Genomic DNA, 15,137 nt, shown 5'->3' on the forward strand with positions numbered 1-15,137 from the left:
TGGATGGATGGAGTAGTAGCTAGATGGATCAGTGGATGAACAGATGGATAGATAACGGGTGGGTGAGTGAATGGGTTGGTGGGCAGATGGATAAGTGCATGGGTGGGTGGGTGGATGGATGGATGGATGGATGAGTAAGCTGGATTGGTGGATGGATAATGGATGGGTGGGTCAGTGAATGGGTGGATGGATGGGAGGATAGGCAAACGGATGGGTGAGTGAGTGAATGGGCAAATAGATAGATGGCTAACGGCTGGGCAGAGAAAGGGGTCAGTAGATGGGGGGTGGATAAGTAAATAGCTTCTGCTGCTGCTAGTCGCTAAGTCATGTCCAGCTTGTGACTCCATGGACTGAAGCCTGCCAGGCTCCTCCGTGCATGGAATTTTCCAGCCAAGAATCCTGGAGTGGGTTGCCATTTCCTTCTCCAGGGGACCTTCTGGACCCAGGGATGGAACCCATACCTCCTGCTTGGCAGGTGGGTTCTTCACCACTGAGCTGCCTGGGAAGCCCAACTGGATGGACAGACGGATGTTAATGGGTGGGTGGGTGGGTGGGTGGATGGATGGATAATGGATGGGTGGGTGGGTGGATGGATGGATAATGGATGGGTGGATGGATAGATGGTTGGATAATGGACGGGTGGGTGGGTGGATGGATGGGTGGTTGGATAATGGACGGGTGGGTGGGAGGGTGGATGGATGGATAATGGATGGGTGGGTGGGTGGGTGGGTGGGTGGGTGGATGGATAATGGATGGGTGGGTGGGTGGGTGGGTGGATGGATGGTTGGATAATGGATGGAGGGGTAAGAGGCTGGGTTGGTAGATGGATGTGTGGATGGGTGCATAGGTAGATGGTTGGGTGAATGAGTGTGGGTGGATGAATGAGCTGATGGGTGGGAGGGTAGGTGGACGGATAGATGAATGGGTGGATAGGTGGGTGGATAGATGGGATTGGGGAGAGGAAACATATGGAAGTTTCTTGCACCCCACCCCAGATCACAGTTTTATCTCTACCTTGGAAAACCTACAGCGTCTACCATGAGTAGAGGCTCCCCAGTCCTGTGGTTCTTGTGCTCCTGGTCTCACAGCACCTGAGAAAGGGGAGGCTCTGACCGCACTCCCCAGACCACTTAATGTTAATCACACAACATGATATCAGAAGTCACCCCATGGCTTCCATCTCTCCAGGTAAGGAATGGGCCTGGCGTGAGGGCAGCCAGGCCTTTGAGAACAATGCCAGCTTTCATGTGGCACCTTCAGATCAGTTCAGTTCACTTACTCAGTCTTGTCCGACTCTTTGAGACCCCATGGACTGCAGCACGCCAGGCCTCCCTGTCCATCACCAACTCCTGGAGTTTACTCAAACTCATGGCCATTGAGTTGGTGATGCCATCCAACAATCTCATTCTCTGTCGTCCCCTTCTCTTCCTGCCTTCAGTCTTTCCCAGCATCAGGGTCTTTTCAAATGAGTCAGCTCTTCACATCAGGTGGCCAAAGTATTGGAGTTTCAGCTTCATCATCAGCCCTTCCAATGAACACCCAGGACTGATCTCCTTTAGGATAGACTGGTTGGATCTCCTTGCAGTGCAAGGGACTCTCAAGAGACTTCTCCAACACCGCAGTTGTGGCACCTTAGAATAATATTAATTCCCAAGCCTGGGGCCTGCCTTCTCTACAAGATGCCCAGCTCAGCTGTGCTCTGAGCCCCAGCTTCTTCACCTGAAAAGTGGGGAATAATCCCTACTTCACAGGGCTGTTGTGAAGGTCCTCCCTCCCAGTAACAACTGCAATGGCCATTTCAGGAGCAGAGCAATGGCTCAATGCTAAATATTAGCATTATTAATTATTGCTGTTACTGCTATTCTCCCCATAAGGGTGAGATTCTTCAAATACAGTGTAGAGCAATAAATATTTGGCTCTGTGTTGGGCAAACGTATTTTTTCCCACTTGAGTTTATTTCTAAAGTGGCTTTTCAATAAAACTGACTCTAAAAACGCCAAAATCATAAGAACCTGAATCAAAACTTTGAAAATCCGGGACTGTGGTGTTGAATGCTCAGATGTTCGGGGCCCAGGCGTAACAATACTGAGGGAGGTGAGTCACTCAGCACAGGCCCACTGCAGTCACACAGGTCTCGGAGGCACAGTGAGTCCCACACAGGACAAGCCCAGGGAGAAACTCGCCGAGTCACATATTAATCAAACTAACAAAAACTAAATTCAAAGCAAAAAATATTAAAAGTAGCAAGGGAAAAGCGACAAATAGTATACAGTGGAATCCCTCAAAGTTTATCAGCTGATTTCTTCAGCAGAAACTCTGCAGGCCAGAAGGGAGTGGCCAGATATATTTAAATCGACGAAAGGGAGAAACCAACAAACCAAGATTACTCTACCCAGCAAGGATATCATTTAGATCTGATGGAGAAATCGAAAGCTTTACCGACAAGCAAAAGCTAAAAAAGAGTCAGCACCACCAAACTGGCTTTACAACAAATGCTAAAGGAACTTCTTCAAGTGGGAACCACAAGTGAAGAAAAAAGAAAAAGACCTACAAAGGCAAACCCGAAACAGTTAAGAAAAAGTAAGAGGATCATACAGATCAATAATTACCTTAAATGGAAATGGATTAAATGCTCCAACCAAAACACATGGACTGGCTGAATGGATACAAAAGTAAGACCCATACAAAACGCCCACTTCAGACCTGGGGGCACACGAGAGTGAAACTGAGGGGCTAAAAAAGATACTCCACGCAAACAGAAATCAGAGGGAACCCGCAGTAGCAACACTCGGTTCAGTTCAGTTCAGTCGCTCAGTCGTGTCCGACTCGTTGCGACCCCATGAACTGCAGCACACCAGACCTCCCTGTCCATTACCAACTCCCAGAGCCTACCCAAACTCATCTCCATCGAGTCGGTGATACCGTCCAACCATCTCATCCTCTGTCGTCCCCTTCTCCTCCTGCCCTCAATCTTCCCCAGCATCAGGGTCTTTTCAAATGAGTCAGCTCTTTGCATCAGGTGGCCAAAGGATTGGAGCTTCAGCTTCAGCATCAGTCCTTCCAATGAATATTCAGGATTGATTTCCTTTAGGATGGACTGGTTGGATCTCCTTGCAGTCCAAGGGACTCTCAAGAGTCTTCTCCAACACCACAGTTCCAGAGCATCAATTCTTTGGTGCTCAGCTTTCTTCACAGTCCAACTCTCACATCCATACATGACTACTGGAAAACCATAGCCTTGACTAGACAGACCTTTGTTGATGAAGTAATGTCTCTGCTTTTGAATATGCTGTCTAGGTTGGTCATAACTTTCCTTCCAAGGATTAAGCGTCTTTTAATTTTATGGCTGCAATCACCATCTGCAGTGATTTTGGAGCCCAAAAAAATAAAGTCAGCCACTGTTTCCCCATCTATTTGCCATGAAGTGATGGGACCAGACGCCATGGTCTTAGTTTTCTGAATGTTGAGCTTTCAGCCAACTTTTTCACTCTCCCCTTTCACTTTCATCAAGAGGCTCTTTAGTTCTTTTTCACTTTCTGCCATAAGGGTGGTGTCATTTGCACATCTGAGGTTATTGATATTTCTCCCAGCAATCTTGATTTCAGCTTGTGCTTCTTCCAGCCCAGCGTTTCTCATGATGTACTCTGCATAGAAGTTAAATAAGCAGGGTGACGATGTATAGCCTTGACGTACTCCTTTTCCTCTTTGGAACCAGTCTGTTGTTCCATGTCCGGTTCTAACTGTTGCTTTCTAACCTGCATACAGATTTCTCAAAAGGCAGGTCAGATGGTCTGGGATTCCCATCTCTTTCAGAATTTTCCACAGTTTATTGTGATCCACACAGTCAAAGGCTTTGGCACAGTCAATAAAGCAGAAATAGATATTTTTCTGGAAATCTCTTCCATTTTCCATGATCCAGTGGATGTTGGCAATTTGATCTCTGGTTCCTCTGCCTTTTCGAAAACCAGCTTGAACATCTGGAAGTTCACGGTTCACATATTGCTGAAGCCTGGCTTGGAAAATTTTGAGCGTTGCTCTACTAGCGTGGGAGATGAATGCAATTGTGCGGTAGTTTGAGCATTCTTTGGCATTGCCTTTCTTTGGGATTGGAATGAATACTGACCTTTTCCAGTCCTGTGGCCACTGCTGAGCTTTCCAAATTTGCTGGCATATTGAGTGCAGCACTTTCACAGCATCATCTTCTAGGATTTGAAATAGCTCAACTGGAATGCCATCACCTCCACTAGCTTTGTTCTTAGTTATGCTTCCTAACGCCCAGTTGACTTCACTTTCCAGAACGTCTGGTTCTAGCTGAGTGATCACACCATCATGATTATCTGGGTCGTGAAGATCTTTTTTGTACAGCTCTTCTGTGTATCTTCTTGAAACCTTCCCCTCTGTTAGGTCCAGGCCATTTCTGCCCTTTATTGAACCCATCTTTGCATGAAATATTCCCTTGGTAGCTCTAATTTTCTTGAAGAGATCTTTCTATTGATTTTTCCTGTATTTCTTTGCACTGATCACTGAGGAAGGCTTTCTTATCTCTTCTTGTTATTCTTCGGAACTCTGCATTCAAATGGGTATATCTTTCCTTTTCTCCTTTGCTTTCCCTTCTCTTCTTTCCACAGCTATTTGTAAGGCCTCCTCAGACAGCCATTTTGCTTTCTTGCATTTCTTTTTCTTGCGGATGGTCTTGATCCCTGTCTCCTGTACCTCAACATAATAAAGACCAAATACAACGAGCCCACAGCAAACATCACTCTCAATGGTGAGAAACTGAAAGCATTTCCTCTAAGGTCAGGAACAAGACAAGGATGTTCACTCTCACCGCTATTATTCACTGTCACTTTGGAAGGCCAGCCGTGGCAATCAGAGAAGAAAAAGCAATAAAGGAAATCCAAATTGGAAAGGAAAACTGTCACTGTTTGCAGATGACATGATACTTTACGTAGAAAATCCTAAAGATGCTACCAGAAAACTACCGGTGCTAATCAATGAATCTGGTACAGTTGCTGGATACAGAATTAATGCACAGAAATCCCCTGCTTTCCTATACACTAATGATGAAAGATCAGAAAGAGGAATTAAGGAAACAATTCCATTTACCATTGCGAAAAAAAAAAAAAAACCTAGGAATAAACCTGCCTAAGGAGGCAGAAGACCTGTACTCGGAAAACCATAAGCTACTGATGAAGACGCAAACAGATGGGAAGATATACCATGTTGCTGGATTGGAAGACTCAATATTGCGAAAATGACCATACTACCAAAAGCAATCTACAGATTCAGGGTAATCCCTCTCAAATTGCTAATGGCATTTTTCACAGGATTAGATTTTTTAAATTTACGCTTTGTATGGAAACACAAAAGATGCCAAATAGTCAAAGCGATCTTGAGAAAGAAAACCAGAGCTGGAGGAGTCAGGCTCCCTGACTTCAGACAAGACTACAAAGCTGCCGTCATCAACACTGTCTGGTAGTGACACAGAAACTCACACACAGGTCAATCCAACAGGACAGAAACCCCAGAGATAAACCCACATAACTCTAATCACCTAACCTGACAAAGGAGGCTAGAATATACAATGGACCAAAGACAGTCTCTTCAGTAAGTGGTGCTGGGAAGATTGGACAGCTACCTGTAAAAGGCTGAAATAAGAACACCTCCTAACACCATACACGAAAGTGGGCTGAAGATCTGAATGCAAGACTGGACGCTGTAAAACTCTTAGAGGCAAACACAGACAGAACACTTTTGGACATAAATCACAGCAAAATCTTCCTGACCCATCTCTTAGAGTAATGAAAATAAAGACAAAAATAAACAAATGGGACTTAAAAGCTTTTTCACAGCAAAGAAAGCCATGACGATCAACGACACATGCTCCTCTGAAAAGGAGAAAAAACTGGCAAACGGAGCAACAGACAGGAATCAACCTCCAAAATGTACAGACAGTTCATGCAGCTCAGTATCAAACAAACAAACAACAGAATCAAAAACTGGGCCGAAGACCTAAACAGATATTTCTCTAAAGAAAACACAGAGATGGGCAACAAATGCAGGAAATGATGCTCAACACTGCTCATTATTAGAGACGCGCAAATCAAAACCACAATGAGGTGCCACCTCACCCCAGCCAGAACGGCCATCGCCCGAAAATCTACGAACAACAAATGCTGGAGAGGATTTACTGGAGAAAAAGGGAACCCTCTTTCCCTGCTGGTGGAAGTGTAAACTGAGACAGCCACTATGGGGAACAGTGTGGAGGTTCCAGAAAAAATTAAAAATAAAGCTACCATTGACTCAGCAACCCCACTGCTGGATGGTTATACCCTGAGAAACCCGTCATTCAAAAAGACACACGTAGCCCAATGTTCATGCAGCACTCTTTACGATAGCCGGGACATGGAAGGAGCGTAAATATCCATCAGCAGATGAATGGATAAAGATGGGGCACCTAGTACAATGGGATATTACTCAGCCATAAAAAGGAATGAAACTGGTTAACTTTCAGAGCCATGCATGGACCTAGACACTGTCATACAAAGCGAAGTAAGTGAGAAAGAAAAACAGACATCGCATATTAGCACACACACATGTCTCTACGCCACATCTACAACAGTGCAACAGATGAGCATACATGCAAAGCGGAAACAGAGGCACGGAGTTAGAGAGCAGACACGGACAGCAAGGGAGGGCGGGGAGGTGCGGTGGGCGGAGCTTAGGGTTAGCACATTCGCACGCCTGCGCACAAAACAGGTCCTAAGCAGAACACGCTGCATAGCACAGAGGACTCGACTCAGTGCCCCGTGGGGGTCTAGACGGGAAGGAAATCCAAAACGGGATACATGTATACCTACGGGCTGATTCACTTTGCTGTACGGCAGAGACCAACACGGCATTGTAAAGCCCCTATACTCCAGCGAAAACTTAACAACCCCACTGCTACTGTTACTGCCATTCTCCCCACAAGGATGAGGTTCCTCCAGCACGGCATACGGTAATCAGTATTTGGCTCCATGTTGGGCAAAGGTATTTTTCCCCCTCTTTGGTTTATTTCTAAAGTGGCTCTTCAACAAAACAGACTTTAAACAGGTGCAAATCCTAAGAGGCCAAATCAAGAATTAGGAAGTCCAGGACTTTGGTGTTGAAAGTCCATGTGTAACAAACTGCGGGAGGTGAGCGGCTCAGCACAGGCCCACTGCGCCCGGTGCGGACGTGGGCCACCCTGTGGCCAGACCGTGTGGTTTTTCTAGAAGGGCTGAGTATGCAGGTTTTCAGGGTAAAGCCTCCTCCTTTTTCTGCATGTTGACAAGCACCACGCAGAAGGCGCAAAGCCTGACTGCAGCTGAGCGTGGCCCTTGGCAAGCAGCACCCGGCCTAGGGTGTGCACCAAATCTCCCGTTTTCAAGACAGAGAGACTGAGGTCCAGAGAGGTGCGGGCTTCTACCCCAGACCACACAGCAGAGGGACCGTCAAGGCCAGGACTTGCGCCTCCCGGGGGAGCCCTTTCCCGACACGGGGCACCCCAGAGGCGGCAGAGTCATCTGCACGCAGGTTGGGAGGATCAAGTTCCCATGTGTTGTCCAGATGTACGTCTGTGAGCACACGTCTGTGGGCACACACTCACGCATCTTCTGCAATTAAGTTTAAAACCAGCTCAGGGTTCCCCGGGGCAGGAACTGGGCCTTCCCGAGGCCTCACGGGGATGGGCTGTGCCCAGCAGAAGGCCCAGGGACCCCAATCCTCGCAGACTCCCTGCCCCCCCACTCAAGGGACTCCCTCAGCGAGACCCGGGTCAGGGGAGTCCTTTTCTCCACCTGGGTTGCAGCCGAGCCCTCCAGCTTCAGAAGAGATTTCGACATGTTCCCTGAGCCCCTAGGAGGTCGCTCATCCCCAGGTTCAGAGGAGGACAGTCTCAGGGGAATAAGAATTGACAGCTTCAAGGACCGCCCCCCCCAAAACCAGGAGGAGAAGGAACGAGGGATCTGGTCGAGGCTGTCCCACGTCAGCCACACATGGGGTCCCGAGCCTCCACCGGCTCCACGGAGGCTCGAGGAAGACAGAGCGGATTCAGGTCTGGGCGCTGACGCCAGGCACAGAGTGCCGTGAACTTCCTCCAGCCACCTTAGCAGGCGCCTCGGACACGTCACCAAGCTCCGGCCCTGCTTCCCTGGGAGCCGCTCTGTCTGCCCACCCTCTTCACTGACCTGCCATCGTCTCTCCCCTGAGGAAGCCACAGCCTCCTCCCAGGCCTCTCTGCCTCCACCCAGGCTCCGTCAAGCCAGCCTCCCAGCTACAGCCAGGTGAATCCATCTCCAGCAGGCCGTGCTCTGCTCTGCCTCTGGGCCTTTGCACATGCTTGTCCCTCTGACTTCTGCGTGGCTGGCTCTTTCGGGTTCATAAGACTCAGTTCAAATGCCAACACTTCAAGGACACAGCATCAAGCACCCTGGCTTCCAGCACCCCTCATCCTCCATTTTTGTCTCTTTATGGCGTGTGCCCTATCTGAAACGTTACTTCTCCCTTCCTAGAGGCTGTGCAGTATAGTGGTGGTTAAAAGCACACACTCTGGAGCGATACCCTGTGTTCAAGCCTGCCTCTGCCGTTTATTGCTGTGTGGTTTAGGGACTTCCCTGGTGGCTCAGACAGTAAAGCATCTGTCTACAATGCAGGAGACCTGGGTTCAATCCCTGGGCCAGGAAGATCCCCTGGAGAAGGAAATGGCAATCCACTCCAGTACTATTGCCTGGAAAATCCCATGGGCAGAGGAGCCTGGTAGTCCATGGGGTCGCAAAGAGTTGGACACGACTGAGCGACTTCACTCCCTTAGGGCAAGCGACGTAACCTCTCTGTGCCTGCCTGTCTCTATTTATAAAATGGGAGCGGTGACAGAATTATCGCAGGGATTGAATGAACTAATGCATGTAAATTGCAAAACACAGGGCCTAGTGCATCGTAAGGACCGAGGAAGCAGGGGTCTAATTAACACGCTGTCAGACTTCCTGAGGGCAGGACTTTGTCTTCATGGCACTGGTCTCCAGGGCCCAGCACGGAGCTGAGGGTTAATATTTGTTAACTAAGAAAGAATGCTGATAAAATGGACCACCTAGGAGAAATGGACAAATTCCTAAAAATGTACCATCTCCCAAGACTGAGTCAGGAAGAAAGAGAAAATGTAAACATACAAATTACCAGTAATGAAATTGAATCAGTAATTTTAAAACTCCCCCAAAGACAAAAGTCCAGGACTAGATGGCTTCAGAGGCGAATTCTACCCAACCCTTAGAGAAGAGTGAACACCTATCCTCCTCAAACTATTGAAAAAAAAATCGCACAGGAAGGAACACTTCCAAACTTATTCTCGGAGGCCAGCCTTACCCTGACACCCAAACCAAAGACCTCGCAAAAAGAAAATTACAGGCCAATGTCACTGATGAACATAGACACAAAAATCCTCAACAAAAGAGTAGTAAACAGAATCGGACAATGAAGGGTCAGACACCATGGTCAAGTAAGACTTATCCCAGGGACGCCAGGCTTTTTCAGGATCCACAGACCAATCAGCATGACACAGCACACCTACGAACTGAAGAATCAGTCACGTGGTCATCTTACTACATGCAGAAAAGGCTGTGAGAAAGCTCAACATCCATTTATGATTAAAAAAGAAACCCTTCAGAAAGCGGGTATAGAGGGAACATCAGCTCAGTTCAGTCGCTCAGTCGTGTCCGACTCTTTGCAACCCCATGAACTGCAGCACGCCAGGCCTCCCTGTCCATCACCACCGCCCTCAACATAATAAAGACCATATATGACAGGCCCACAGCAAACAGCGTTCTCGGTGTTGAAAACCCGAAGGCGCCTCCTCTAAGAGCAGAGACAAGACGAGCATGCCCACCCACTCCCACCACTTTTATGCAGCATAGTTCTGGAGGTCCTAGCCATGGCATTCAGAGAAGAAAAAGAACAGAAATTCAAGTTGGAAAAGAAGTAAAATGTTCACTGTTTGCAGATGACATGATCCTATACATAGAAAAATCCTGAAGACGCCACCAGAAAACTACTAGAGCTAATCAGTGAATTCAGCAAAGCTGCAGGATACAAAGTTAACACACAGGAATTGGCGGCATTTCTAGACACTAGCAACAAGGTATAGGAAGAATTTAAGGAAACAATCCCATTTACCACTGCATCCAGAAGGTTAAAGCCCCGGGCAATAGACCTACCCACGGAGGCAAGAGGCCTGTACTCAGGAGACTGAGAGAGTCTGATGAAAAAACTGGAGACACACAGACGAACAGAGGGCACACGCTGGGCTGGAAGGGCTAATATTGTTAGAGTGCCACACGCTATCACTCATATGTGGAACACGATTTTTTAAAGAGAGACACCACTGAACTTGTTTATAAAACAGAAACAGACTTAAAGAGAGAGGAGACACACTTATGGTTACCAAAGGGGAAATGTGGTGGAGGGGGATAAGTCAGGAGCTTGGGATATACATACACACACCCCTACGTATAAGAGAGAAAGCCAGCCAGGAACGCGCCTCAATGTTCTGTGACAACCGAGATGTGAAAAGAATCTTAAAAATAACGAACACGTGTATTTGGAGGTGTTGCTTAGTTGCTCAGCTGAGTCCGACTCTGTGACGCCATGGACTGTAGGCCACCAGGCTCTATGGGGCTCTCCAGGCCAAGACTACTGGAGTGGGTTGCCATTGTCTTCCCCAGGGGATCTTTCCCACCAGGGATCAGGCCTGCCTCCCCTGCAAGTCTCCTGAGTTGCAGGCAGGTTCTCTTTACTGCTCAGCCACCAGGGAAGCCCAGAGAGAGGAGCATGTGTAACAGAGCCACTGCGCTGTGCAGCCAAAACTAATAGCACAACTTTGTAAACCGACTCGACTCCAATAAAAGTCAAGTATTTAAAATATTCACCGACTGTTAAAGTGACCACGCTACTTAAGGCAATCTACAGATTCAAGGCAATCCCTGTCAAAACACCAAGGGCATGGTTCACAGAATTAGGACAAATAATTTTAATATTTGTATAGAAACGCAGAAGACACCAAGTAGCCAAAACAATCTGAGAAAGAACAGGAGGAATCATGCTTCTTGACTTCAGACGATACTACAAAGCTACAGTAATCCACGCTGTCTGGTCCTGGCACAGATCAACACAAGAGAATACACAGCCCAGAAATAAACCCACACACTGGTGGCCAATTGTCCTACAACAAGGAGGCAAGAACACACAGCAGAGGAAAGACAAGTCTCTCCAGTGCGTGGTGCTGGGAAAACTGGACAGCTACATGTGAAAGAATGAAATGGCAGTTTTTCACACCATATACAAAAAGAAACTCAAAATGGATTAAAAGACTTAAATATAAGACCAAACCCCATAAAACTCCTAGAAGAAAACATAGAACACTGTTTGATATAAATGGCAGCAACATTTTTTTTGGATCTGTCTCCTAAAGCAAAAAACAAACAAACAAACGAATGGGACCTAATTAAACGTAAAAACCTTTGTATGGCAAAGAAAACCATCAGCAACATGAGAATACAATCTGCTGAATGGGAGAAAATATTCGCAAATGTGACTGATAAGGTGTTAATATCCAAAGTATATAAACAGCTTATACTGGAAACAGACAAAAAAAAACTGATCTCATTAAAAAAAAAAAAAAAAAAAACAGGCAGAAGACCTGAATAGACATTCTTCCAAAGAAAATATACAGACGGCCATCAGGCACACGAAAGACCATTAATCACCAGAGAAATGCAAATTAAAACCACAATGAGCTAGCACCTCATATCTGTCAGAACGGCTGTCATCAAAAAGACTGCCCACAGCAAATGTCGGTGAGGACGCAGGAAAACGGGGCCCTCGTGTACTCTTGGCGGGAACGCGAATTGGTGCAGACACGGCAAAATAATACGGTGGTTTCTCAAAAAAGGAAAAAGAGAGCTACCATATGAGGTAGCAGTTCCTCTTCTGGGTACACATCTAAGAAAAATGGAAACAGTGATTGAAAAAAGACAGATGCACCCCAGGGTTCATAGCGACACTATTTACAATTGCCAAGATATGGAGCAACCTAAGTGTCCATGAATAGATGAAGGGATAAAGAAGACACGCTAAAAAAAAAAAAGAAAAGAAGACGGTACATATATGTGCGTGCACACACACACTCTCTCTCTCACACACACACGAATACTACTCAGCCATAAAGAGGAATGAAAGTTTGCCATTTGGAGCCAGATGGATGGACTTGCAGAGCATAACCCTAAGTGAAATGAGTCAGACTGAGACAACTAGTGTACGATATCACTTATACGTGGAATCTAAGAAATACAGCTAGTGAGCATAACAAAAAGGGAACAGACTCGCACACACAGAGAACAAGCGATTGGCTACTCGTGGGAGACGGAAGTGGGGAAGGGCAAGGCAGCGGCTGTGTATGGAATAAATGAGCCACAGAGAGACCATGTGCAGCGCGGGGAGTGCCGCCAGTGTTTAGAAGGACTGTAAGCGGGGTGTGACCTGTAAAAACCGTGAGCCATTACGTTGTACACGTGAAACTTACATAATATTGTCTACCAACTGTCTCAGGGAAAACACATTTTTAATAAAAATAAAACCAGGAAGGACAAAGGATGAGTGAAGATGCGCATGCACTCCCAGACGTGCCAGGCCCCCACCCGGGCCGGGGCTGGGGGACAGCAGGCCCAGGTGGGCTTCTGGGGCTCAGGCCTGGGGGACAGAGGTGGCCTCTCCTGGGGGCTGCTCGGGGGGGGCAGGGACAGCTGGAGCCCCCGGACGTGGTCACAGGCCCATCTGCTCCATTGACAAGGTGGCCACTGGTCGCCATGACGACGCTCCTGGCCCCAGAAGGATGTGCTGGAGACAAGGGGAGAGCCTGCGGTCACAGCAAGCCGCCTCTGATGCAAAGGAGGTGTCACACACGTGCTCGTGGGCAGGCATGCACAGACCCGCGGCCACACGCAGGATGAGCCAGACACCCACAGGGACTGCACACACCGGAGGGCTAACACCAAGGGACAGACCAGACACCCAAACGGCTAGGGCACACACGGCCCCACCCAGACCCAGACAGACCCCCACAGGAGGCCCCCCGACCCCGGGGCCACCCACGAGACGCACACCCACCCAGAGGCCAGACACGGACCAGGCAAGCAGCATCACCTGGGAGGCCGTTCACCTGCGGTCCCAGGAACTCACTCTGTGCAGGCCCCCAGCGAGTGTGTGCACGGTGTGTGCGTGTGTGTCTGTATGGGTGCAAGGAGAGACCACCTCCGAGGCCCGAGCCCTGCTCCCCATCCCGCCTCACCGCTACCAAGCCCCGGCTCCCAGTCCAGGATGCAGGCCTCCAACCACAGCTCCCCCCTCTTACCTGGAGAGATGGGGGGATGCACGCAGACACGCGGGACACCCCGTTGCCTTCAGCGCCGACAGCAGCTGGGAGGGCCCGCCGCGGAGCGCGCAGCACCCGGGCCACCACGTCGACTCCCAGGCCTGGGGCAGCCCCACCGCCGTCGCGGCCGGTGAGGCTCAGGGGTCGGGGGGCGGGGGGCGGCTTCCCGAAAGGAGTCCCAGACAGTGATTCTCAGAGCGAGGTCCTGGAACCTCTCAGGGGATCGGAGAACAAACGGTCAAAACCACTTTCTTGACGACAGTAAGAGATCTGCATTTCTCACTCTCACCTTCTCGCAGGCAGGCGTTCCACGGAGTTTTCCAGAAACTACGTGAGGCGTGATCTCGCGAGAGGTTCAAAGCCGTGGCGGGTGTGAGAACCCAGCTGGCCTTGTGTCAACCTCGCATTCAGGAGACCTGCAAAGTGAAACCCAAGGGCGCCCTTTGGGCTGCTTTGCTGGTTTTAAGGCAGAGCTATTTTTTCATTTAAAAAAAATGCATCATTTCTATAAGCACAGTTGGGTTCGTTGTCGTGTAGAAACGAAGGCGTAAAGACCTCTGTTTTTTCTCAGCTTTAATTTCCATCGCTGCATATGTCGATACACAGATACACAACAGCTCTGGGCCTGCAATGATTTTCCAAATGCTAAGGGGCCCTGAGACCCCCAATGTTTGAGACCTGCTGCTTTAGCCACGTGGCTAATGATTGATCACAGTTCCTCTGCGCGCCCAGACTCAGTGAATGCCACACACAGGGAGCAGGTATTGAGTTCTTCCTGCGCCCAGCCCCCAGCTGAAGGCTTTAGAAGGTCATCGCAGGCAATCCTCACACCAGCCTTACGCGGGCCGTAATGTCAAGGCCGAGGAGGAAACCCAGGCTGAGCCGTGAGTAACCCAACAGGGTTGTGGGACCAGTGAGTGGTAGTCAGGACTGAAACGCAGGCCTTCTGGCCTGAGAGACCCCAGGTCAAAACCCCACCATCTCCACCCCTCCCTGTCCCAAATAAGATACGAGGTGCCCAGGTAACCCTCAATTTCAGATAAGCAAAACGTTTGGCACAAGCATGTACCCAGCAGTACATGGGACACACTTATACTAATTCATCGTTTGTCTGAAATTCAGGTTTAACTGGGGTCCTACATGCTTATTTGCTAAGTCTGGTGACTCAAGCTGTGCCAGGCCTGCTCTGGGTGCTCAGGGTCCCCCCCCCGCCCCAGCCCGGGCAGGGTGGCCTGGCCGCTTTCTGGCTGTGCACCCTGAGGGCAATCTCACCCCTCTCTAATCTGCCTTACGGTCCCCTCCCCAGGGCTGAGATGGGGGCGTGGTGAGAGCAGAGTTGTAGTGATCGCAGGCGCTTTTCATTCTAGTAAATTTTCCCCTAAAATTCAGTGTCCGCAGCATCCACTCACCCACCCCACACACCCACCCTGGCTCCCCCTTGGCAAAGCCGGTCAGGGCTAGTTGGAGGGGTCGCCCCAGAGCTATTGCCAAATGCACCCCCCTGCCCCCACCCTGGGTGCCCCGGAAGGACTGTATGCTCTGCAGCCTCGCCCTGACCCTCTCTGACCTCCCATGGGGCGTGGCTGGGGAGGGGCCACCGGGTAACAGGTTCTTGGAAGGCCTCAGGTCCTGGAGCTTCCTCATCAGAGAGATACCCATTTTATAGACAAGGAAACTGAGGCTTAGCTCTTAGGGC

The sequence above is a fragment of the Ovis aries genome, chromosome 19 (genome assembly GCF_016772045.2).
Source record: "Ovis aries strain OAR_USU_Benz2616 breed Rambouillet chromosome 19, ARS-UI_Ramb_v3.0, whole genome shotgun sequence".
NCBI classification, from domain to species: Eukaryota; Metazoa; Chordata; class Mammalia; order Artiodactyla; family Bovidae; genus Ovis; species Ovis aries.